This window comes from Phoenix dactylifera, chromosome 18, assembly GCF_051530095.1.
Source record: "Phoenix dactylifera cultivar Ajwa chromosome 18, Ajwa_hap1_PhDact_Kaust_v1.1, whole genome shotgun sequence".
NCBI classification, from domain to species: Eukaryota; Viridiplantae; Streptophyta; class Magnoliopsida; order Arecales; family Arecaceae; genus Phoenix; species Phoenix dactylifera.
In genome coordinates, this window is record NC_143207.1 from 7975332 (window position 1) to 8002000 (window position 26669).

At 38.7% G+C, this 26669-nt stretch overlaps 1 pseudogene; it reads right to left on the bottom strand.

Annotated features, from left to right (window-relative positions):
* Positions 1-17234: 17234 nt before the first annotated feature.
* LOC120104806 (uncharacterized) overlaps positions 17235-26669 on the bottom strand; it is a 45812-nt pseudogene continuing 36377 nt past the window's right edge.

Here is a 26669-nt window from a genome sequence, read left to right on the forward strand (position 1 = left end):
CCATAATCTTCTAATTGTTGTTTGATCCATAAGATTTGAGCACAACAACTCCCGGCTGCAACATATTCAGCTTCAGCAGTAGATAATGCAACCGAGTTTTGTTTCTTGCTAAACCATGAGATTAAGTTTTCACCTAGAAATTGACAAGACCCGCTGGTGCTTTTTCTATCAAGTTTACATCCAGCAAAGTCTGAATCTGTGTATCCTATTAAGTTTAGGCTAGATTCTTTAGAATACCATAACCCTATATTCTTTGTTCCTATTAGGTATTTAAAGATTCTCTTTACTGCAATTAGATGTGATTCCTTAGGATTAGCCTGATATCTAGCACACACGCAAACACTAAACATGATATCAGGTCTACTTGCAGTAAGATACAATAAAGATCCTATCATACCTCTATATAGTTTCTGATCTACAGATTTACCTGATTCATCTTGGTCTAATTTGCATGATGAGCTCATGGGGGTGCTGATTGACTTGTTTCCCTCCATATCAAACTTCTTGAGCATCTCCTTGATATATTTGGCTTGATTGATGAAGATGCCTCCTTCAGACTGTTTGATTTGAAGCCCGAGGAAGTAGTTTAGCTCTCCCATCATGCTCATCTCAAATTCACTCTGCATCAAATCAGCAAATTCTTCGCAGAGGCGATTGTTAGTAGCACCGAAAATGATATCATCAACATAAATCTGTACTAATAGCATATCTTGGTTTTTCTTCTTTAGAAACAGTGTTGTATCTACATTTCCCCTAGAAAACTCATGTTCTAATAGAAATTTGCTAAGCCTCTCATACCATGCTCTTGGTGCTTGTTTCAAACCATAAAGTGCTTTGTTCAATTTATAAACATGATTAGGGTATTGATGATTTTCAAAACCAGAAGGTTGTTCTACATATACCTCCTCATTAATATACCCATTTAAAAATGCACTTTTTACATCCATTTGAAATAATTTGAAGTCCTTAGAGCATGCAAATGCTAGCAAAAGTCTAATTGCTTCAAGTCTAGCTACCGGGGCAAAGGTTTCATCAAAATCTATACCTTCTTCTTGATTATAACCCTTTGCTACTAATCTAGCCTTATTCCTTATTACAGTACCATTTTCATCAAGTTTATTTTTATAAATCCATTTGGTACCTATAATTGAATATTCAGTAGGTCTTTCAACTAGATTCCATACTTTGTTTCTAGTAAATTGGTTTAATTCTTCTTGCATTGCATTTATCCAATTTACATCTTTTTCAGCTTCTTCTATGTGTTTGGGCTCAAAATGAGAAACAAAAGCTAGATGATTATTTAAGTTCCTAAGGGATGCCCTAGTCCTAATAGGTTGAGATGGATCATCTAGAATTAATTCCTTAGGATGCCCGTGAGCATACCTCCAAGCTTTAGTTAGTCCATGATCCACAATAGCCTCTTGGCTTGATGATGCACCTTCAATTAATTTTTGATTATCATCTTGTAATGTCATCTCATCTATCTTTTCTTCAAGAATTTCAGCATCATCATCAAAATTAACTCTCTTGCTAGAAGAGATGTCACTAGAATCATCAAATACAACATGTATAGATTCTTCTATAACTAGGGTTCTTTTATTAAAGACTCTATAGGCTTTACTAGTTGTAGAGTAACCTAAGAATATGCCCTCATCAGATTTAGAGTCAAATTTACCTAGATTATCTTTTCCATTGTTATGAACAAAACACCTACATCCAAAAACATGAAAGTAGTTTACCTTTGGTTTTCTGTTTTTTCAAAGTTCATAAGGTGTTTTCTTTATAATGGGTCTCAATAGAACTCTATTTAATATATGACAAGAAGTATTAATGGCTTCTCCCCAAAAGTATTTAGGGAGGTTACTTTCACATAACATAGTTCTAGCCATTTCCTCTAGAGTTCTATTTTTCCTCTCCACAACTCCATTTTGTTGTGGTGTCCTAGGTGCAGAGAAATTATGGGTTATCCCCTTTTTACTACAAAACTCATCAAATAACTGATTTTCAAATTCAGTTCCATGGTCACTTCTAATGGCTATGACTGAAGAATCTCTAGCATTTGTTACTTCCTTATGGAACTTTCTAAAAACTGAAAAAGCTTGATCTTTATGTGCTAGGAACATAACCCATGTGTATCTAGAATAATCATCTACAATGACTAGACCATATTTATTTCCACCTAGACTAGTGGTTCTAGTTGGTCCAAATAGGTCCATGTGTAGTAGTTCTAGAGGTCTAGAGGTAGAGACACACTTTATAGATTTAAATGAGTTCCTAGATTGTTTGCCAAATTGACATGCTTCACATATTTTATTCTTTTCAAATTTTAATTTTGGCAAACCTATCACGGAATCTCTTTTAACTAGTTTGGTTATTGTGTCCATGCTTGCATGACCTAACTTACGGTGCCATAACCAACTAGCATCATTATCCTTAGTTTCATTAACAACTAAACATTGGTTATGTTTGGCAAGAGCTTCAAGGTCTACAACATACACATTCCCACGTCTAATTCCTTTAAAAACTAAACTATTGTCATTTGGGTTTGTTATAATGCATAGTGATGGTTTAAACATAACATCATAACCTTTATCACATAATTGACTAATGCTTAATAAGTTATGCTTAAGACCATCAACATATCTAACATTATCAATAAAAGTAGAAGGGATAATTTGAACTTTACCAATACCAATGATGTGACCTTGGTTGTTGTCTCCAAAAGTCACAGCACCTCCCTTCTTAGCTTCAAGGGTGAAAAATTGATCCTTGTCACCCGTCATGTGCCTTGAGCAGCCACTATCCAAGAACCAGCAATTTTTGTTGACCTTGGCTGCAAGACACTCCTACACAAGCAGATCATATAATCTTAGGTACCCAAGTTTTCTTGGGTCCTTCATGGTTAGTCATATTGGTTCCTTTTGGAACCCATACCTTTTTAATTTTTCTTTTAGTTTTCCTTTTCCTATAGTTAAATACATTTGCCTTATGTCCTACAGTTCCACAACAAAAGCAGATTACTTTCTTAGTTTTGCTTTCTCCAGCTTTAACAAAAGAGTTACTAAGAAGTTTTTGCTTATTTTTAGGTTTATATCCTAAACCCGCTCTATTCAATACCGCTCGTTGACTATTAAGTATCATATTCAATTTTTCTGAACTATATGTAAATTTTTCAACCAAAGGTTTGTATTTTTCAAGTTCTTTAGTTAGTGTTTGATTTTCTGCTTTTAGATCATTTAGTTCTTTTGTGAGATCCTTGTTTAAGATTTGTTTATGTTTTTTAGGTTCTAATGTTTCTTTATTCAGCCTTTCATTTTCTTTAGTTAAGGTATTAGTCTTTTGAGTTAAAAGTTGGTTGCTTGTCTTAAGTTCTATATTTTCTTTGGTGATTAATTCCTTATCCTTAACTAATTTATCGTATTTATGTAGGTATGATTGATTAGCTATTTTTAGTTCTTTATTCTTAAGATTTATGGCCTTATATTCTATCATTAATTCATTAAATGCATCATAAAGTTCATCAAATGTAAAATCTAGATGCGATTCGGACGTTACCTCATTTTCATTGGCCATGAAGCAGAGATTGGCCTTTTCTTCTTGTTCATCATCCGATGATGATGATGATGAGTCCGAGTCCGATAGGGTGGTGACGAGAGCTTTCTTCTTCTTGTATTTGCTCCCTTTCTTTAGTAAGGGAAACTCAGCTCGAATGTGCCCCGGTTTCTTGCACTCATAACACCCAATCCCCTCACTTTCCCTTTCCTTACCTTTATCCTTGCGGTAGGAATTTGAGGGGCCTCTCCTTTGATGATAGGACTTCTTGTGGTTGATGAATTTTCTGAACTTGCGCACAAGAAGAGCCTCACCATCATCTCCCTCAAGCTCTTCTTCTTCACTGCTGCTGCTGCAAGACAAGTCTTTGTTAGATGAAGTAGATTTAAGAGCTATTACCTTTTTCTTATGGGAGGACTCTTCTTCGCTGTGCTGCTTCATTGTTAGCTCGTGGGTCATTAGGGATCCAAGGAGCTCTTCAAGTGGAAGCTTGTTCAAGTCCTTAGCTTCTTGGATTGCCGTCACCTTGGCTTCCCATGACCTTGGTAGACAGCGAAGAATTTTCCTGACAAGATCACTGTTAGTATAATTTTTGCCAAGGCTTTTTAGGCCATTGACAATGTCAGTAAACCTAGTGAACATGCATGTGATTGTTTCATTAGAATCCATTTTAAATAGTTCATACTTATGAACCAAAATATTTATTTTGGATTCTTTGACTTGATTCGTGCCCTCATGGGTCACTTCAAGTCTGTCCCAAATCTCTTTTGCAGAATTGCAAGTTGAGACCCTATTGAATTCATTTCTATCTAAGGCACAGTAAAGCACATTCATAGCTTTAGAATTTAGTTGTGCCTTTCTCATGTCATGCTCATCCCAATCCTTTTCTAGTTTGGGTACAGTGACACCCTCTACATATATGGATGGGATGTATGGCCCATTTACTACAATGGTCCACATCTCATAATCTTGGGCTTGGATGAATATTCTCATCCTAGCCTTCCAATATGAGTAGTCGGATCCATTAAAGAATGGGGGTCTTTGGGTGGACTGACCCTCAATGTGGAAAGATCCAAATGGGGTTGTCATTTTGATCTTTGACTCTTAGGGTAGAAGAGTTTAGGCTCTGATACCACTTGTTACCCAGATAGACAACCCAAGAGGGGGGGGGGGGGGGGTGAATTGGGTTTTAAAAGAATTTAGCTATTTAAAACGTTGTGGATGACTAATTAATGCTTTACCCAGATGATTAATTAATTGCTATGTGCTGTGAATGAAATGAGAGTAAAGGAAAGAGACAAACAATCACAAACACAAGGATTTTATAGTGGTTCGGAGCTAATCCTTGCTCCTACGTCCACTCCCCAAGTCTCACTTGGGAATTCACTATAACCCCTTGGATTACAGCCGGTTGTTTTACAAGCTCACAACCAAACTTGTTGTTTTACGAGCTCACAACGAACTCGGTCGGTTTTTCCAGGCTCACCGACTAGAACCACCCCGATTGTTTTCCTGAGATCACAATCGAACCCTTACACACGTTGGTTTTACACTCGGCTCACCAACCAACCTCAAGACTCTTGATTCAATCCCCCGATTGAATCAAGCAAAGACAAGTTGTAAATAAAAGGGACAAACAGAAAACAAAGCTTCTCAAAAGCAGATAAGCAACAATATAAACAGAAGAGAAGTTAGAAGCCCTCAAACACGTTTGAGTTGGAGTTGAGTAGGGCTTCTCGAACTTCGGGTCTCCTCTTGAATGTGTGATCGACTTGAATGCAGGAGGAGGCTTCCTTAAATGCTGGGAAGAGGAAGTTGGATGGAGTTAATGTCGCTCTTCCCTCTTTTCCGTTGAAGAACAGGTTGCAGAGATTGAATGCTTGATTTCTTTGAGTGGAATCGTTGTTCTCTGCCTTGCTACAGTCCTCTGAGGCTATTTAAGCCATCCCCCACGAAAACTAGCCGTTAGAGACCTTTTTCTGCCCGTTCTGCACACTCTGCACAACCTGACAATATGTCCGTTGGTGGGTCGGAGTCGACTCGCGCGATCAGGAGTCGACTCGGCTGTAGCAGGAGTCGACTCAAGCTTTTCTAGAGTCGACTCGGCAACTGTTCCGGATTTGAATTAAAGTAGCCTCTTCGACTGGGAGTCGACTCGACTTGTCCCGGAGTCGACTCGCCAACTTCTGGAGCTGACTTGGCTTTTTCGGAGTCGGCTCATCCCATGAAGTCCGTGGATCTATTTTTGAATTTGGTCCACTCGAGTCGACTCGACAATCCTGGGAGTCGACTCGACAATTCTGGGAGTCGACTCGGCGCTCAGAGCCCGAACTCCCGATCTACTGTCTTTTGGCTCGTCTAGTCTTAGAGTCGACTTGAACTGTTCCGGAGTCGACTCGGCTCTCAGTTTCCGAAACTTAGTCTTCTATGTTTTTAGTGAAGCGCTGCCTTGGAGTCGACTCGAGCTGTCTGGGAGTCGACTCGAATCTCAGAGACAGCGAATTGGTCTTCTGTCTTCTTTGGGGTCGCGGTGTCTCGGAGTCGACTCGTGCAATGCGGGAGTCGACTCGAATCTCAGAGTCCAAAAACTGCCCTCTGACTTTTTCTTTGTGTACCGCTGAGAGTCGACTCTCGCTTTCTTTGGAGTCGACCTGCCAATCCTTGGAGTCGACTCGCGTTTCACAGGAGTCGACTCGAATCTCAGGGTTGAAAACCGCTCTCTGACTTTTCTGCCTGTAACTCCTTGGAGTCGACTCATACTTCTCCGGAGTCGACTCGGTAAACATCGGAGTCGACTCGCGCACTTCAGGAGTCGACTCGCTGACAGGTTTTAAGTTGATTCCTTCTGTCTGTCTGTCTGTTCTCAGTCGGAGTCGACTCATAATGATCCGGAGTCGACTCGAGCCCGTGCCAGTGATCCTGATACGCTTGGAGTCGACTCGTAATATCCTGGAGTCGACTCGAGTCTCAGACTTTGGTTCAAACTGACTTCTTCACTTATCCAAAATATCTTAAACCAAGTCTAGAGACACTTAGACAAGATTTTTACTGAAACACTCAATTGAATTCATTAGTAGACAAAAGATATACTCAAATGCTTTGAGCTCATCAAAATCAAATAGGGTTTTAATCAATCACTCCACAGAAAGGGTAAAATTTTCATTGCTCCATCTATTTTTATAGAAAATGTCTTATTAGTTAAGGGTTTGAAACATAACCTTCTTAGTATAAGTCAATTTTGTGATAAAGGGTTTAAAGTTACATTTGAAGCATCCGTATGCATAATCACTAATCCTAAAGATAATAGCATTGTACTTGTAGGACAAAGGCAAAGAAATATTTACTTAGTAGATCTTCATGAGTTAGGCAGGAAAAATGGTTTATGCTTAATTACTAATGAAGAAAAGAAAAATGAAACTAGTTGGCTTTGGCATCGAAGATTAGGACATGCTAGTATGGAATTAATATCAAAACTAGTTAAGAAGGAATTAATAAAAGATGTGCCAAAATTGATCTTTGAAAAGGACAAAATATATGGACCATGTTCATTGGAAAAACAAACTAAATCATCTTTCAAATCGAAGAATGTAGTATCAACAACTAGACCATTTGAACTCATACACATGGATTTATTTGGACCTACTAGAACTACAAGTCTAGGAGGGAAGAAATATGGACTAGTTATTGTTGATGATTTTTCAAGGTATACATGGGTTTCATTTTTGGCACATAAGAATGAAGCATTTTCAGAATTTTTGAAACTATATAATAATATCATAAATGAAAAGAAACTCACCTTAGTAGCAATTCGAAGTGATCATGGTACGGAATTTGAAAATCAACACTTTGAAGAATTTTACACTAAAAATGGAATATCACATCAATTTTCAGCACCTAGAACGCCTCAACAAAATGGGGTTGTTGAAAGAAAAAATAGGACATTGGCAGAAATGGCACGCACAATGTTGTGTGAATCAAATCTTCCAAAGTACTTTTGGGCTGAAGCTATAAACACTGCTTGCCATATTCTAAATCGAGTTTTAATACGACCTATAACCAAGAAAACTCCTTATGAACTCTGGAAGAATAAGAAACCAACTGCTAAATATCTTAAAGTTTTTGGATGTAGATGTTTCATCTTAAACAATGGCAAGGAGGATCTAAGTAAATTTGATGCCAAGTCAGATGAAGGTATCTTCTTAGGATACTCCACATCTAGCAGGGCATACAGAGTATTCAATAAAAGAACCTTAGTAGTGGAAGAGTCAGTCAATATCATATTTGATGAGTCTGATAGTGAGTCTGCTAGGAAAGAAAATATTGTTGATGATGATACAGGAATTATCGACTTTGAAAAGTTGAATATTGATGACGTGCCAAATCAAGATAAGGGAGATGATAGCGTGCCACCACAATCCCAAAACTTGCCAAAGGAATGGAGGTATGCATATGGACATCCTAAAGACTTATTCATTGGTGATCCATCTCAAGGGGTAAGAACTCGATCATCTCTTAGGAATTTAAATGATTATCTTGCTTTCGTTTCACAATTAGAACCTAAGACTTATGAAGAAACTGAAAAAGATACTAACTGGATAAATGCCATGCAAGAAGAATTAAATCAATTCAAAAGAAGTAATGTATGGACATTAACTGAAAGACCAAAGCATAATTCAGTAATTGGAACAAAATGGATATTTAGAAATAAATTAGATGAAAATGGATTAGTTATAAGAAATAAGGCTAGACTTGTAGCTAAGGAATACAATCAAGAAGAAGGAATAGATTTTGATGAGACATTTGCTCCTGTAGCTAGATTAGAGGCTATTAGATTACTTCTAGCATTTGCATGTTTCATGGATTTCAAATTATATCAAATGGATGTGAAGAGTGCATTCTTAAATGGTTTTATTGAGGAGGAAGTATATGTAGAACAACCTCCAGGTTTTGAGAATCATGAATTGCCAAATCATGTCTTTAAACTACATAAGGCATTATATGGATTAAAGCAAGCACCTAGGGCTTGGTATGATCGATTAAGCAAATTTCTGCTTAATAATGACTTTAGTAGAGGAAATGTAGATAAAACTCTATTTCTCAAAAGAAAGGACAAAAATCTATTAGTGGTACAAATATATATAGATGACATAATCTTTGGTGCCACAAATGATACTCTTTGCAAAGAATTTGCTGATTTAATGCATGGAGAATTTGAAATGAGTTTGATGGGAGAACTAAGCTTCTTTCTAGGATTACAAATCAAACAAACTAAAGAAGGCATTTTCATTCATCAAACTAAGTATACAAAGGAAATACTAAAGAAGTTTGGGAATGAAAATCATAAGGGAGTAGGCACTCCAATGAATCCTACTAGCAAGCTAGACAAGGATGAAAAAGGGAAGAGTATTGATATCAAGCTCTATAGAAGACTAATTGGATCCTTGCTCTATCTTACTGCTAGTAGACCCAACATCGTATTTAGTGTAGGAATATGTGCTAGATACCAATCGGATCCTAAGGAGTCATATTTAAGTGCTGTTAAGAGAATCCTTAGATATTTAAGAGGAACTACCAATATAGGGCTATGGTACTCAAGGGACTCCTGTCTAAATTTGCTTGCGTATTCAGATGCTGATTTTGCCGGATGCAAATTAGATAGGAAGAGCACAAGTAGCACATGTCAATTCTTAGGAAATAATTTAGTATCATGGTTTAGCAAAAAGCAGAATTCAGTGGCACTGTCCACAGCTGAAGCTGAATATATAGCTGCTGGTAGTTGTTGTGCTCAAGTATTATGGCTTAAGCAACAACTAGAGGACTATGGAGTTAAACTAGATAATATTCCTATTAAGTGTGATAATACTAGTGCCATCAATCTTACTAAAAATCCAGTTCAGCACTCTAAAGCCAAACACATAGAAATAAGGTACCATTTTATTAGGGATCATGTGCAAAATGGAAATATATGTATTGAGCATATATGCACTGAAAAACAATTAGCCGACATATTTACGAAACCATTGAGTGAAGATAGATTCTGCATGCTAAGGAGGGAATTAGGCATATGTGATCCTTTTTATTGAAGAAATATAAAAGGGAGCTAGTAGTCTCATGATAGATTCTTCCAATTTCTAAAATCCCATGAAACATGAGTCAAATTTGTTATCAAGAGATTCCTTACTCATGTATCATTGTCCCATAAAGAGTTTATAAGGATTGGAAGCAAGAAAAATTCTTAGAAGCAAAAAGAAAGAGAAAAGAAAAAATTCTGCACTTGGATCGACCCAACCCAGAATAGGGTCGACCCAACGTTGAGTCGACCCAACGTCGGGACCCCACTGTTAAAAGGGGACCCGAGAGCATTGTTAGGGCACTGTTTGCCCTTGTCCTCTTCTGAATACTCTAATCCCCACTCTCCAAACTCCTCCAAACTCCTCCAAACAGTAGATTACCTTGAGATCTTAGAGAAATGGGACCCAAAAGAGCCGTAGCCAAGAGATCCGGAAGAGTCACACGGATCCAACGGGAGGAAAGGCAACCTACGGAGCCATCTACCGTGTCTCCACGACGTGAGGCACGTGCGGAGGCCCCTTCTCCTCCTTCCCCCTCAGTGATACTTGCAAGATTTGCGGGGAGACCGGTTACAACGAGGAGAAGGATCCATTCCGAGTTCTTTGATCAAGAAGGGTTTCGGTTGAGGGAATGGATCCAAAGGCAAGGTTGGGAGTATCTTTGCTCCCTAGACGTGATGATCTACCCCGGATTGGTTCAGGAGTTCTATGCCTTCCTCAAAACTGGTATGGGAGGGCTTGTTTCGGAAGTTCGAGGGGTTCGAGTTCGAGTTTCCGAGGAGAGCTTGAGTGAGCTACTTCATCTACCCTGCGTAGGAGCCACTCCGGAAAAGCCTGAAAACAAAATGAGAGCTCTACAGTTGATCATGGAAAATGAGAACTTCGACTTTTCCGCGAAGGTAATAGCTAGTTCTTTTACTGCTGAAATGAGATTACTGCTCAGTATAATAAATAGAATCTTATTTCCAAAGACCGGGAGATTCGATCTCATCACAGAGCGAGATCTAGCAGTGATGGAGTGTATGATTCAGGGGATTCCCCTAAATCTTCCGGCCATGATACTGAGACAGATGAGGAAGGTGATGTGCAACTCCAGGGTATCACTACCTTATGGTATGATACTCACCTTGATTTTTCGACAGCACGGTTTAGCTCTCGAGGAGGAGGCATCCAAGAGTCTGCATCATACTGACACATACACTGCACGGACACTTATACGCATGGGATATGAGAAAGTGAACGGGCAGTGGATTCACACTGGAGCAGGCATTCAGGGTGAGGCACCAGAGGGAGATGCACCAGAGGATGAGGATGAGGAGCATATGGATCATCCTACTGCACCTTCAGAGGCTGGACCATCATCATCCGTTCCTCCGAGAGATACGGATGAGTTCTGGAGCAGGATGACTGAGCTCATGTCAGCTCAGGCGAGGACTATCACTGACGGGCTGACGAGCCGATTGGACGCCCGATTGGACGTCATGTCTGCTGAGATCAGTGATCTGAGGCAACAGATAGGAGCACTCCGGAGAGAGAGAGACCCATGGACCATCTGTGCCACAGGCTGCTGAGTCAGAGATTTCGGCACAGAGTCATCCAGCTCGTCGTGCTCCACGCCAGACACAGTTCACCAGGCTCGACCTCCCCTCGCCACGTACACTAGGAGGATGAGGACTAGATCCCAGCTGTTAGAGTCTCCCTAGGCTGATCTTAGCATCTATGTTTAGAGCCTAGGCTAGATATATAGTTCTCATATGTATTTTGCTTTTATCATGTATCTTTAAACTTTGATTCAGGAACATTGTATCTGTTTTTGTTTTTGGCATGAATGTATGAAAATGTTCCCGTTTTGATCAATGAAGTTTGAAGTTTGGTATTTATTGCATCTTTTCCATGTATCTTTTTGATGATAACAAAAAGGGGGAGAAGTAAAGAAAGAGTATTTATTTTAGGAGAAGTAAAGATCTCAGGGAAGAAGTAAAGATATTGTTTAGAGTAAATAAAGTAACAAAAAGGGGAGAACTAAAGATATCTTTAGAGTAAGTAAAGAAAGAATAATAAGAGCAAAAGTAAAGAAAGTTAAAGAAAGGAGAAGTAAAGAAAAAGAAATAAGAAGTTATGTAAAGAAAGAGAAATAAGAACTTATGCAAGAAAAGAGAAATAATTGGGCAAACAAATTGAAAATCATATAAGAAAGCTTATACATCTAAGGGGGAGCAATTTGTAACAATGAAAATCATCAAATCAAAAATTTCTATCAAGTTTCAGAATTTGGCACATATAATTTCAGAATTTGGCACGCACCTCTTGCACCCCGATACATAATCTGAAACTCATATTTTATCTCAAATTTTTGAAGTTTCATCGTTAATGAATTATAAATGAAAGGGGGAGCAATTCAAAAAGTCAAATTGGCAACATTTAAATGAAATAGGGGGGGATTTCACTCTTATATATGAAAAGCTGAAATTCAGCAAGTTAAGCCCTTTCAAAAACTGATCTTAAAGACAAGTATCAATGGGCTCATACTCTTTATTTTGTAATCATCAAAAAGGGGAAGATTGAGGATGATAGTGTTATTTTGATGATTAACAAGCAATTATCTAGAGTATGTTATAAGTTAAATTGATACTTCATTTATAAGACTATTACTCTCAGGATATTTGTATAAATTGATATAGATACATTTCATTGTTTATTTAAATGAATCTAACCTTGAGATGCAGCAAAGTGTGGATTGAGTCGACCCAAAGGATGATTGGGTCGACCCCGGCACATCAAGAAATCATTTGGCACACTTCTGCAAAAATGGCACAGATGAACAGTGAGTTGGGTCGACCCAAGGAAAGCATGAGTCGACCCAAACATCAAGATCCTCAAAACAAGACAGAACAATGGTTCTCTGGATTCACTGAGAGGGTCGACCCAAGAAGTAGTTGAGTCGACCCAAGCTTGAGTCGACCCAAATCCTGAGAGGGTCGACCCAAAGGCAAGACAGAAAAGAAGACAGAAAATGGTTCTCTGGAATTACTGAGAGGGTCGACCCAAGAAGAAGTTGAGTCGACCCAAGTGAACTTTGAGTCGACCCAAAGAATGGTTGGGTCGACCCAAGGAAAGGAAGGCTGAATTTCAAGTTTCTGTGTTTTCTGAGAGGGTCGACCCAAGGAATGTTTGAGTCGACCCAAGTGAAAGTTGGGTCGACCCAAGAACAGGTTGAGCCGACCCAAACACGGGCTGAAGCATAACGGCTAGTTCTGCAGATGTACTTTTTGTCCTTCCCAAAGTCAGTAACGGCTAGTTTTTGAATTCTAACCATTGGGGCTTGTCCAATGGATGTAGGAGACTATTTAAAGTGGCACTATTCATCAGATAGAACAACTTTTGAATGGAATATCAAAGAGTACACAAGAAAACAAAAGTGCCCTAATCTTCTTCATCCAAGTGCTTCATTCAAGAATCAAAGAAAGGGGTTGAGCAGATTCAAAGAGTCATCAAGAGCTCCATCCTCCCTTGTAGAGTGAAGCATCCTTGACAAAGAAGAGAGAAGCCACTTCAAAGCGATAAATATTTTCTATACTCTTCTTTGTAGTTTATATTGTTTCATTTGCTCATTTAGGAGTTTAAATCTTCTTTCTTTATTTGTTAAACAACTTGTAAAGGTTGGTTGGTGAGCCCGGAAAACCAACGGAGTAGGTTGATTGGTGAACCCGGAAAACCAATTGTAAAGGTTCGTTGGTGAGCCCGTAAAACCAACAAAGGTTTTTGGTGAACCCGAAAAACCAAAGTGTAAAGGTTCGTTGGTGAGCCCGTAAAACCAACAAAGATTTTTGGATTGTGAGCCCGGAAAACAATCCAACTGTAATCCGCAAGATTATAGTGAATTTCCAAGGGGTCGCTTGGGGAGTGGACGTAGGTGCTAAGGAGAGCACCGAACCACTATACTTTGTGTTGTTTGTGTTGTGATTTGCTTTAGCTTACTAACCATCCATTTGACTTGAGTAAGATAGTTTAAATTTAAAAGAAACCAATTCACCCCCCCCTCTTGGCTTGTCACCTTGGGCAACACGGAGGTTGGATCGGTTGGGCGGATCGCGGAAGGGAGGCGCGGACTTCCTTCTTTGGGCCATGGATGCGGGATCCCGGGAGGAGAATCAAGAGCGGTGGGGACTCGCTGAAATGGAAGATGCCACGATATGCTATGGCGTTGATCACGGAAGATGAGGACGTGCGGACGGCTGTGAGTCGGGCATTGCTGGGATCATGAAAGAGGGAAGTCATCCGGGATCTTTGCTGGGAGGAGCCGTGGAGGAGATGGACGCATTGATACTGGGAATCCGAAAAAGGGTGGAGCCAAATGCGTCATGGACAACGGGTGGCTGAGATGCTGATCTGGTGCGGTTTCTTGATGGCGAGAATTGGAAGAAATGAAGGCCTGCGAGATCGCTGGGAGCGTGATCGACGGGGTGACTTGCTGGCACGGTGGCTGGCACGGATGCGGGACCACCGGGATCACGAAAGAGTTGGGGTGCTCGAGGACTCGTTGACGGCTTGCTGGAAATCACGCCTTGCTGGTTGCTTCCTTCACGGATGGCTGGAAGATGAAGAGGATGGCTGGATTATGGGGAGGCTGATTCGGGAAGGGAGCTTGGATCAAGATGTGCTGATTTTCTTCTTCTCGGAAAACAGGATCATGGCTTGATCGTTGGGAGGAATGCATGGATGCTGGGATGGATTGCTTGCGGAAGGAAGGAGGCGCTCGGATGCTTCACAGGCGTGGGAGCTTGATCTGATCACGAGATGGACGACTGTGATGACGGCGTGATCCGTGGGATGCTAGGAGGGCTCGTTGACGATGCGGACGGAGTGGATTTATTTGGGATGTTGATGATTGGCTGGGCAGATGGCCGAGAAGAAAATGATCGCGGGGCCTTGATGCGGGACTGATTTGGTAGGTGACCTGATGGACGGCGCAGGATTTCATGCTTGCATGGCAGCTGGGGAATTTGTTGAGCTCGAGCTGCCGGGCATTGGGCTCAAACCCAATGTTATTCGGTCTCTTGGACTCCTTGCACTCAAACACAAATACAATGTTAATTAATTAATTTTATCATTAAGAATTAACTATAATACTAATTAAGGTGGTACGATGATTGCACTTTTGTGCTCTCATCACACCTCCCCAACTAGCTTATTGCTAGTCTCTAGCAATTTAGTGCGAAAATGATAAAAGTGCAAAAGTGTTATTTATTATATAAATATACTAAGATAAATACTCACTTTCGTAGAGCATTACGATTGCACTTAGCACGTGCAACAAGCCGTTAAACTCCTAGGTTACCCTAGTGGACGAGTGTTGTCTCGTGAGGGTTTGCAAAGAAGCTACCCACAAACTTCATTAGTTAGGGATTTCCAAATTTTAACTCAAAATTTGAACAAGTATTATTGTATGAAACTAGAATTGCAAGGACAATAAAGACTTAGAGCTATCATATTTAAGCAGACTTTAACTCAAGTTTCATTACACCCCATCTATCTGCTAACAAGTCAAGAATGTAGTGAGGTGCAAGATAGTATCATATAAATGAGTGGCTTTCACTTACTTCCAACATGATCACTCCAATTTTCAAGACTTTCTAGAGTTAAATGGTAATGAACACCCCGGATTTATTTATTTATTTATTTATTTTTTCATTAGACTGAATGCTAAGAAGAATGACGTGTGCAATATTTAGCCTTATTAAGCTTTCTAGCTAACCCATGTAGCGAGTGTTAGGCCAATGACTCCCGATCCAGATGGCTCAGGGCACTAGGTGTAGAGACACCCCAACAGGCTTAATAACTCAAGTTAACTAGGCTTCAAGGCCAAATTAGTCACTCAGAGTTTAATCTCAATCATCCTCACCTTTTTACGCGAACACTCGCTGCTTGCCAGGCAAGAGGCCCGGTTACTCAGTGAGAAGACTTAAATTAAACTCATTATTTTATTTTATTTTATTTCTTTTTATTTCTTTTTTTTCTTTTTTTTGATTAGGGTGTTCATCACACATATAACTTTAAATTATTCCGAAGATTAAAAGTATTCATATTAGTCGTAAGTTTACATACCCCACTATTCATGTGCTTACGTGTAGGTGCTAACTCATCTTGTACCATGTTAGCAGAAGATAGGTAGGACGAAAATTCAAGCTAGAACTGCTATTATATTACTTAACTCAGCTATTGTCAAAGCAATTCCTAGTTTGTACAGTCAAAAAGAATAGAGTTTGAGTTAAAAATTTGAAATCCCTCTTTTTTTTTCTTTTTTTAAATTTTAATTTAATTGCATAAAAAAATTAAAAATATTTTCTCCCCCATACCTAAATCTAACATTGTCCTCAATGTTAAAGAAAATTTAAAGCAGTAATAGGATAAAGGAGAAGTTACCTGATATGGGTGGGTAAAGTGACAATAGGGACAAACCTGCATTTTTTTTTGCATAAAAATATTTACATGTTGGGTTGCCTCCCAAGAGCGCTAAGTTTTATGTCTTCAGTCAGACAATTATAATTCATTCATGATAGACAGGGTCGGTCAGAAGTGTCTCCTCGACTTCTGGACTCAGATACTCAAGGTATGGTTTTAAACGATGTCCATTGACTTGAAATGACCTACCATCCTTAGTATTGCATATTTCTACCGCACCATGCGGATGCACTTTCTCTACCGTGTATGGGCCAGTCCAGCGAGATTTAAGTTTTTCAGGGAATAGATGTAATCGAGAATCATATAAAAGAACTTTTTGTCCTTGGTGAAACTCTTTACGAGTAATCATTTTATCATGCATGACTTTCATGCGATTCTTGTACTTCTTAACACACTCGTGAGCATCGTTTCTAATTTCTTCAAGCTCGTCGAGCTGTAGCTTTCTATGTTCTCCTGCCTTGTCGAGATCGAAATTTAGGCGTTTAATTGCCCAATAGGCCTTGTGTTCTAACTCGACAGGTAAATGGCAAGCCTTGCCATAGACAATCCTATATGGGGACATTCCAATTGGTGTTTTGTAGGCCGTTCAATATGCCCACAATGCATCTGTTAACCTAAGGGACCAATCCTTTCGAGATGGGTTGATAGTTTTTTTCAAGGATGGTCTTGATTTCTCTATTGGAAATCTCAACTTGTCAACTCGTTAGTGGATGATATGGTGTACCGACCTTGTGGGTGATGCTGTACTTCCTAGCAAGGGCTTTAAAAATTCTATTGCAAAAATGTTTCCCCCCATCACTAATGATAGCACGAGGGGTGCCAAAGCGAGCGAAGACAGACTCCTTAAGAAACTTGATCACTACTTTGTGATCATTGGTCTTACATGCGATAACCTCAATCCACTTAGATACATAGTCAACAGCTAGGAGTATGTACTGGTGCCCAAATGACATAGGAAAAGGACCCATAAAATCAATACCCCAAATATCAAATATTTCTACAATTAAGATTGGGTTTAGGGGCATCTCATTTTTTCTTGAAATTTTTCCTAGTCTTTGACATCGGTCACATGCTTTATAATACTCGTGTGAGTCATGAAATAGTGTGGGCCAATAGAATCCGCACTGCAAAACCTTTGCAGCCATCTTTTTACCACTGAAATGACCACCACAAGGGTCATGACAAAAGGAAAGGACTTTCCTTTGTTCGTATTCAGGGATACACCGTCGGATGATCTGAACAGGGCAATATTTAAATAGGTATGGTTCATCCCAGAAATACCACTTCACACGAGCTAGGAAGCGAAATTGCTCCTGTTTGGTCCAAGAGCTGGGCATTTGTTCAGTAACGAGATAGTTGACTATGTGAGCATACCATGGAACATTGGTATGGGAAATCATCATTAGTTGTTCATCCGGAAAAGTTTCTGATACAGGTAAGGATTCTGCAGATGACTCAACAATCAATCTAGACAAGTGGTCAGCTACTACATCTTCAGATCCCTTTTTATCTCGAATTTCGAGATCAAATTCCTGGAGCAATAGGATCCAACGAATGAGCCTTGCCTTAGCATCCTTCTTTGTGAGAAGGTACTTAAGGGTGGCATGATCGGAATAAACAAGGACCTTAGATCCTATCAGGTAGGGATAAAATTTATCTAGGGCAAAAACAACTGCCAACAATTCTTTTTCAGTGGTGAAATAGTTGAGTTGGGCGTCATTCAGAGTTTTGCTCGCATAATGAATAACATGGGGAAGCTTCTCTACTCGCTGACCTAAGACAGCACCTATGGCATAATCGGATGCATCACACATGATTTTAAAAGGACGACTCCAATCAGAACACCTTATGATGGGTGCTGAAGTCAATTCAGACTTCAGTCTTTTGAAAGTAGTTACACAAGTTGGTGAAAAATTGAAAACAGTATCTTTGGCCAACAAATCACATAAGGGTTTTGATATTTTGCTAAAATCCTTGATAAAGCGGCGGTAAAAACCCGCATGCCCTAAAAATGATTGAATTTTTCTAATAGTCTTAGGAGGTGGCAATTTAGCAATTAATTCTACTTTGGCCTTATCCACCTCAATTTCCCTTTGCGACACAATGTGTCCTAAAACAATACCTGATTTTACCATGAAATGACACTTCTCCCAGTTAAGAACTAAGTTTTTCTCTTTACAGCGTTCTACAACAAGTGTCAAGTGGTGCAGACATTCATCAAAATTGGATCCAAATACAGAAAAATCATCCATGAAAACTTCTAAAAATTTCTCCACCATGTCGGAGAAAATACTCATCATACACCGTTGGAATGTAGCTGGTGCATTGCATAGCCCAAAAGGCATGCGACAATAGGCAAAAGTGCCATAAGGACAGGTGAATGTGGTTTTCTCTTGATCCTCACGTGCGATAGGGACTTGGTTATATCCAGAATAACCATCGAGGAAACAGTAATGGGAGTGGCCAGCTAGCCGTTCTAGCATTTGATCGATGAAGGGTAGAGGAAAATGGTCTTTCCTAGTCATGGCATTAAGCTTCCTATAGTCGATGCATACTCGCCATCCCGTTTGGACTCGAGTAGGAACTAACTCATTGTGATCATTTTTCACCACAGTGATGCCAGACTTTTTAGGTACGACTTGAACTAGGCTTACCCACTGACTATCAGAAATAGGATATATAATCCCTGCATCTAAAAGCTTGATGACCTCGGCTCGAACTACGTCCTTCATGATTGGATTAAGTCGCCTTTGTGGTTCTCTAGAGATTTTTGCATCTTCTTCTAGATGGATTTTATGTTGGACCACAGAAGGACTAATCCCCTTAATATCAGCTATAGACCAACTGATAGCTTCCTAATTCTTCCGAAGGATACTTAACAGCTTCTCTTCCTGTTCTTTAGTTAGATTCGATGCAATTATAACAGGTAAGATCTTGTTTTCTCCAAGAAATGCATACTTCAAGTTTTCGGAAAGGCCTTTAAGTTCTAGTTGTGGAGGTTTGACATTGGATGGCACTAGCTGGATTCCGAAACAGGCAATGATTCAAACTTGGTGGCCCATCTGCTAGTATCCATCACAGGAATGGAATCTAACAATGCATTAACCTCTTGACTTGACTCACAATCTTGACCAAAATTAGCCAAACATCTTTCTAATGGGTCAGAATAACTCGACTCTTCAAAAGAACTGCTAATTATGTTCTCAATCATGTGAATTTCTTCCAAATCGTCCATCTCAGTTGACTGACTACTACTATGAAAAATATTGAGCTGGACAGTCATGTTCCCAAAGGCTAGAGTCATTATTCCATTTCGGCAACTAATCACAGCATTTGAAGTGGCCAAAAATGGTCTACCTAGGATCACCGGGATGTAAATTTCTGAATTTTTTACTGGTTCAGTTTCAAGGACTACAAAATCCACAGGGTAGTAGAATTCATTAACTTTTACAATCACATCCTCCACAATTCCTTTGGGATACTTCACAGTCCTATCTGCTAATGACAAAGTAATGTTTGTGGGCTTTAATTCCTCCAAACCTAGTTCGGTGTAGACAAAATAGGGTAATAGGTTTACACTTGCTCTTAAGTCTAATAGGGCTCTCCGAATGATGGTTTCTCCTATTTTAATTTCAACAGTGGGGCAACCAGGGTCCTTGTATTTTGGGGCAATCTGTTGTTGAATAAGAGATGAGGCTTGTGCCGCCATCACAGCTTGCCTAGAAATACTGGTTTTTCTTTTCACCGTGGTTAGGTCTTTTAAGAATTTTGTATAGGAGGGGATCTGTCTGATGGCATCTAGGAAGGGTAAATTTATTTGAACATTTTTAAAGACTTTCATGATTTCATCGTACTGAGATTTTTTCTTTGAGTCTTGTAGTCTACTAGGAAAGGGAGCCTTGGGTGTGTACGTCTCTATTGGTTTCTCCTCTATTCCTTGGGTTCCCTGTTCTTGTGCCTTTTTCTGGGTGGGGTTTGGTTCATGCTTTTCTTCTTTTTCTTGCACAGGAAGTTGGACTTTGTTGTCCACTTGCTTGCCAGACCGTAAAGTGGTAATTGTCTGGACTTCATGGGTAGGGTTTCCATTAGAATCAATCTGAAACTGGCCTCTCGGCCCTTGATTTTGTTGCCTACTAGGGTTAGGCACTGGCTGACTAGGCAATTCACCTCTCTTCCTATCCCCTAGAGAGTTAGCTATTTGGCTCAAACTAACCTCAAGTTTTGCAATCGCTTGCGCATGGAATTGGTTAGTCTGGGTTTGAGCCATGTTGGTCTATTGTTGTTGTTGGATGAAGTCTTGTTGCTGCTTCATCATGTTAGCCATTATGGCTTCCAATGATGTAGTTTGCTGAGGGATAGGGGCACTATAAGTAGGAATAGGTGGAGCCAATGATTAGTTTATTTGTGATGGACCTATCCTGAAAAAATTCTTCTGAAAACTTGGTGGACCACCTTAATGCTGAATAGGTTCATTTTGCTTGTATGAGAAATTTGGGTGGAACCTATTATCAGGGTGGTAGACTGGGCTGAATGAATTGGGAGTGGGCTTCTTGAAGGCACTATATGAGTTTAGAGCATTTGCCTGCTCAGCCTTAATGTTGGATAAACTAGGACAACACTCCACTAGATGCTCAGAACTGTTACACAAGATACATAAACTTTGTGACTCGTGATCCACTTTCATGATGGGATTTAACTCTTTTTATGAACTTGAGCTAGTGGAAACAGTGAAAGCATAAAACTTTTTGCTTAAGTTGTTCATTCCAGTCACCAGATTGGACATGACATTTTTTTAGTTCTGGGTTTGCTTTCATTTCATAATTGCCTGGTTTTCTAGATCCGAACTCATCTCTATTTACTTCCTCACCATAGCTACTCCAATTTTGGGCGTTCTCGGCTAAGTCAACAAGAAATTCATAGGCTCGATCCGGGGTTTGGTTCATGAACCTACCTTTGTGCATGGACTCGATCATGTTTCTATGTGCCGGAGGTAATCCTTTGTAAAAGAAATGTACTAGATTAGTCTTGTCAAGCCCATGGTGCGGGCACTTGACCAAAAGATCATGGAATCTTTTCCAAAGTTGGAAAAATTTCTCTTCAGATTTTCCTCTAAAAGTTCTGACGGCATCCTTAATTTTTCATTTTTTACCATGGGATAGAACTTAGCCATGAACTTTCTAGATAGTTTTTCCCATGATGTGATGAAATTAGAAGCAAGAGAATACAGCCATGCAGCGGCACGATTCTCTAAAGTCATGGGAAACAACCTTAATTTAATACCCTCTTCATCTAAGTTTTGATTTCTAAATGTTTGACAGATTGTCAAAAATTTGTTTAGATGAATGTAGGGTTGTTCACTCTCGAACCCATGAAACTTGGGTAACATGTTTATTGTTGTAGCCCGAATCTCGAATTGGGCTGCATTATTAATTGGTAATACTATGCAAGTAGGGGGACTAACAGATGCGGGTGCAAACAACTCATTCAAAGTTCTGATATATCCACCCATTGTAGAGATTGACGGTTGGTTTACAGTTCGCAGGTTGTGATGAAAAGTTCTGTCAATCTCAGGATCAAATAGGGTTAACTTATCCCTTAATGACCTTCTACCATGCATACATTATCAACAATTCATTAGATTTGACTCCTAAAATAAACAAAATCCTAAGAGAAGAGAAGGGCTAGACACAGATGACCACAAACAACACCACACAACAATTTGACCCTATTAGTCATAGAATTAAGTGAGGTTTAGTAGCTTCTTAAATCTAGTTGCACAGAGATTTATCAGGTTAAAAAAAATTTCTGAAATTCTCTCCTAGATTAGACAGCTCCTAATCTCCCTTTCAGATTAAGCTTGAGCTTACCAGTTAAGCGATCCAGTAACCAGTGACCAGAAAAGTCCCAGGGTGTGTGATGGTGCCAGAAGGGATACACCAATACCACAATACCCGTAACAGTTCTCACTGTTGTAAAACTTTTCTAGACATCACAAATTACTAAATTCTCACTAGAGTGGCTTTCAGCCGCTTCTTTCTAAGAGCCTAATTGAGCTCGAAAATCCTAAAGCCAACGTCTAATTTGATTTTAATTTAATTTGGCTTAGGATAAGTATGCAAGGTGGTGATTTTTGGGCTAAGGACAGGTAATGACTTCCCGACCTTATCTTTTTAATGGGTTTTGCCCTTAAATTCTTTTATGCAAATGCTTAATACTAAATGCAGCAAATATTCAATGATTTTTTTAAAATTTATGCAATGTCATTAGGTTGTACTGATTAAATGAACAAGAAATTTTTTTTTTATACTATTTTTTTTATTATTTTTTTATATAGCAATAACTTGAATGTAAACTAAACACAATCCTTATGTGTCAGTCAATCTCCGAATGCCCGTTGAATAAGCTCTGGAGATTACTCCGTAAGGAGCCCCAATAGAGGTATGATAACCTCGGCAGATTGCACCCTATCAATTACTAGCAATAATAATAATTTTTTTTAATAATTTTTTTTTGATTTAATTTTTTAATTTAAATTTCAAATTTCGAATCTCAGAATTCAAATAATTTTTTTAATAATAATTTTTTTAATTTATTTTTTTTGAATTTTTTGAATTTTGGAATTTTTTTTTAATTTTAGTTTTTTTTGAATTTTAGATTTCGAATTTCAAATTTCAGAATTTAATAACTACGAAATTATTAACTAGAATTATCAAAATAAGAAAAATTAATAAAAATAAAAATAAAAACTTACTACCGGAGTGCGTTCACTCCGGACATCCAAAATTCGATTTGATCTTTGTGATCGTTCTTGCTTCTCGATTTGCCTCCCCGGCAACGGCGCCAAAATTTTGTTCGTCCTTTCCTATCTAACTAAAAATTATGCTAAACAGATCGTTGTTAGAACCGACAAACAAAGTTTAAATTAATTTAACTCTTACCTGTTCTACTCGAAGAATAGCAGTTGTAAGAGGTCGATCCACAGGAAGACGATTGGAGTTGCATAAAAATTAAGACGTTCACTCGGATTTGAAATCGATTTTTTTTAATGATAAAAGAAAAACATTACGTTGGAGATGTGGAATGATTTTTAACTTGAAATTAACGGAAAGACAGTTACTTAAATTCGAAAAGCATTTATATATTTAATGGAAAAGAAAAGCCTTGGCATAATTTAAAATGAATGAAAAACAGTGCTAAGAAGATCAAAAACCTAGAACATAAATTGCATAAAAGAAAATTTAATATATTGCATCAAAGAAGAATTAAAAGATTGCAAAAAAAACGAAAATTAAACTGAACCTAGAACAAGAATTTCATAAAAGAATATTGATGGATTTCATAAAAAGAAAACTGATTACAAATAAAAATGGCAAATAGAGACCTAATACTCCTTCTACTTTGCAAATAAAATAAAGAAAATAAAACAAAAACAAATCTCTTCTCTCTCTCTCTCCCACGGTGGAAAATACTAATCCCCTCTTCTTCTTTTTTTTTTCTTTCTTCTTCCCAAAAGAAACAGAGTACTCCCCTGTTCCCTCTCCTTTGAACCAGCCGAGCCCTCTCCTCTCTTGGCCTCCACCCCCAACCGAGCTCTCCCCTCTTTGTTTCTCCTCCCCTCTTCTTATAGGCCCTTGGAGATGCGGTAGAGGCTGGATCAGCTCCGGAAGAGACGCGGACGGCTGACAATACGCGGAGGTTGGATCGGTTGGGCGGATCGCGGAAGGGAGGCGCGGACTTCCTTCTTTGGGCCACGGATGCGGGATCCTGGGAGGAGAATCAAGAGCGGTGGGGACTCGCTGAAATGGAAGATGTCACGGTATGCTATGGCATTGATCACGGAAGATGAGGACGTGCGGACGGCTGTGAGTCGGGCGTTGCTGTGAGTCGTGCACTGCACCGTCGAAAATACTTCTCTGTCTTTTTCTGTTGGAGTCGGTTCGAGCTATCTAGAAGTCGACTCGGGCATTGCACCGTCAAAAATACTTCTCTGTCTTTTTCTATTGGAGTCGGCTCGCTCTATCTAGGAGTCGACTCGCTCTATCTAGGAGTCGACTTGGGCACTGTCGTGTTGAAAACACTTCTCTGTCTTTTTCTGTGGGAGTCGGCTCACGCTATCTGGGAGTCGACTCGAGGATGTGCCAGTCAACAAATTTGCCAGAGATGTCTCGTGAATAGTAGGAGACGACTCGAGTGCAGACCAAAGATAAAAATGGTTCCAACACAAGGAAAAACAAGTCTTAAGGTCCTTAAACTATTTTCTAATGAATCTCTTTCAATTCTAATAGTATTTATGCCTGTAATACTCACTTGAATTCATTAGTACAATAAGAAGTATACTCATGTGTTTTGGGCTCATCAAAATCAAATAAGGAATCAACAATAATATTATGTTGATATTATATATTATGTTAATGATATATATTATATTATAATATATTACTAATTATATTATTATCATATTATTATTGAAGGATAATTTTAAATTATAGTAGAAATATATCTTTATATTTTGTATTTATATAATAAAAATATTTAATATATTACTCCTATTTACCTTATTTTTCTAATCAAAATAATTATTAGTATTAAAAAAGTCTATTATAAGTATAAATAAAAATATTAATTCTATAATGAAAAATAACAAATTTTTATAAGATTAATAATTTGTAGGAGTAATAAATATATTTTTACAGAATATATTAATAATTAATATATTGATAAATATATTAATATTTTATTATAATATATTTTATATGATTAATAAATATATGATAAGGGATACTAAAAGTAGAATATGTGACAAAATTATGGAGCTATTATAGAAATTAGCATATTGACTTACATTTTTTATTCATAAGAATCAAAAACACATAAAAAATCTATCTAAGATATATTAAGGGTATTTATGGTATTATGTGGTCGGTGATCTTGGATCTCCGTACCATACCAAACAAGTTACTCATGGATATCCAAAGATTTTTAATCACTGGACCATGGCTTACCAAATACATTGATCTTAGATCACTGGGATCAAATCATCCCAGCATTCGAATCACCAAGAATCTTAAATCACCGTAGTGATCCTGTTGGCATTACCAAACACTCCCTAATAAAACTGATAAATCAAGAGACTGGTGAGAGTAATGTTACAGCAAATTCAAGAAAGATTCTCTTGCCACATGGCCTAAAGGAATTGGCGTCACTCATTTATTTAACATACGCATGGTTTGACAATTATTAATTTGCCAAATCTCCATTTATTAGCTTGATGGACTTACAAGCGTCTAAGAAGCATTTTCCTATTTCTAATGAAACAAAATTTAAACTTGACCAAACTGCAAAGGAATATTGGCCTATATATTACATGTCTTACATTTAATGCAAAGCTCATTCATAAATATTGTTGAATTCCTGGTTTTCAAAGTTGAATGACTGATTCTATATTTGTTACTTTATGTAACAATAGAAAATTTGGTATAGTTTATTCTAAATATACTTAATTCTTATTCATATATAAAAATAGGTCAATCAAAAGAGAAAGAAGTCTAGCGAGCACATGACTTTATTAAAGAAAAGAAGGGAAGGGGAAGAAATGTCCAAATTTAAATTCGTAATTGCATAACTAATATGTTCAAACCCTTTCAAGGAAAAGAAATATTATAAAGATAAACTGAGGTAAATAAGAGCCATAAACTAGAAAATAATAAGAGTCACAAGATGGTGGTGGTTCCATAGCAAGCGTGCATGCCAGAAAAGCTTGTTGGGCCCTCAAAAGGTAAATTACAAGTCAGTTGGATTCTGTGATCGCACGAGAAAGCCACCAGTATTGGATAACTGGAAGGAAGATAAAAGCATGGGTTAGGCATCTTGACTTTCAAGGCTCGTTACTATGACACCGTCGGAAGAGGAGAAGGCAGGGTGTGGCCACGCTACGAGTTACTCTACTACTGTTGATAAAGTAGAGCTTATTTGTTTGTTTGTTTAAAAGATAAAATTTGTTTGTTTGATAGAGGAGAAAAGGTAAATTTTTGTTTGTTTGCTATTGATAAAAGTAAGAATAAAATTTGTTTATTGATTGGTGAAAAAAGAGCTCTCTGATTAGATTGTGTTCTATTATTTATACAATACAACTCTAAAACTATCAAATAATCGCTAATAACCAGAGTTGCAATTTGATAGAGGGAAAAATGGATCGTCCAGCCCACAACTAAAAGGCCGTCCAATTTCGGCCCAGTAAACATCAATGACGATCGGCTGAATCTTCACTTCGGCCCAGGGCCAGCTCGTCCTCGGAACTCCGCCGAAAGCTCCATCAACTCCAGACATTCGCCGACTCCCCTGACCAAGCTCGGGGTACCTCCAGACAATCGCCGACCCGCCCCGACCAAGCTCGGGGCGCCAACCCCAACGATACGCTCCGACTCTCGAGCTCGGGGCGCTCCATCGAGCACATCTCGAAATCTAGGGAAGCCGAGCTACTCCCAACACCCACCAAGCTGACCTCGTCAATCGCATAACGCGACTACTTAACGAGCTCGGCCTCGCCAACGACCACACCCATGTGCGGGCCTACGCCCATCTACG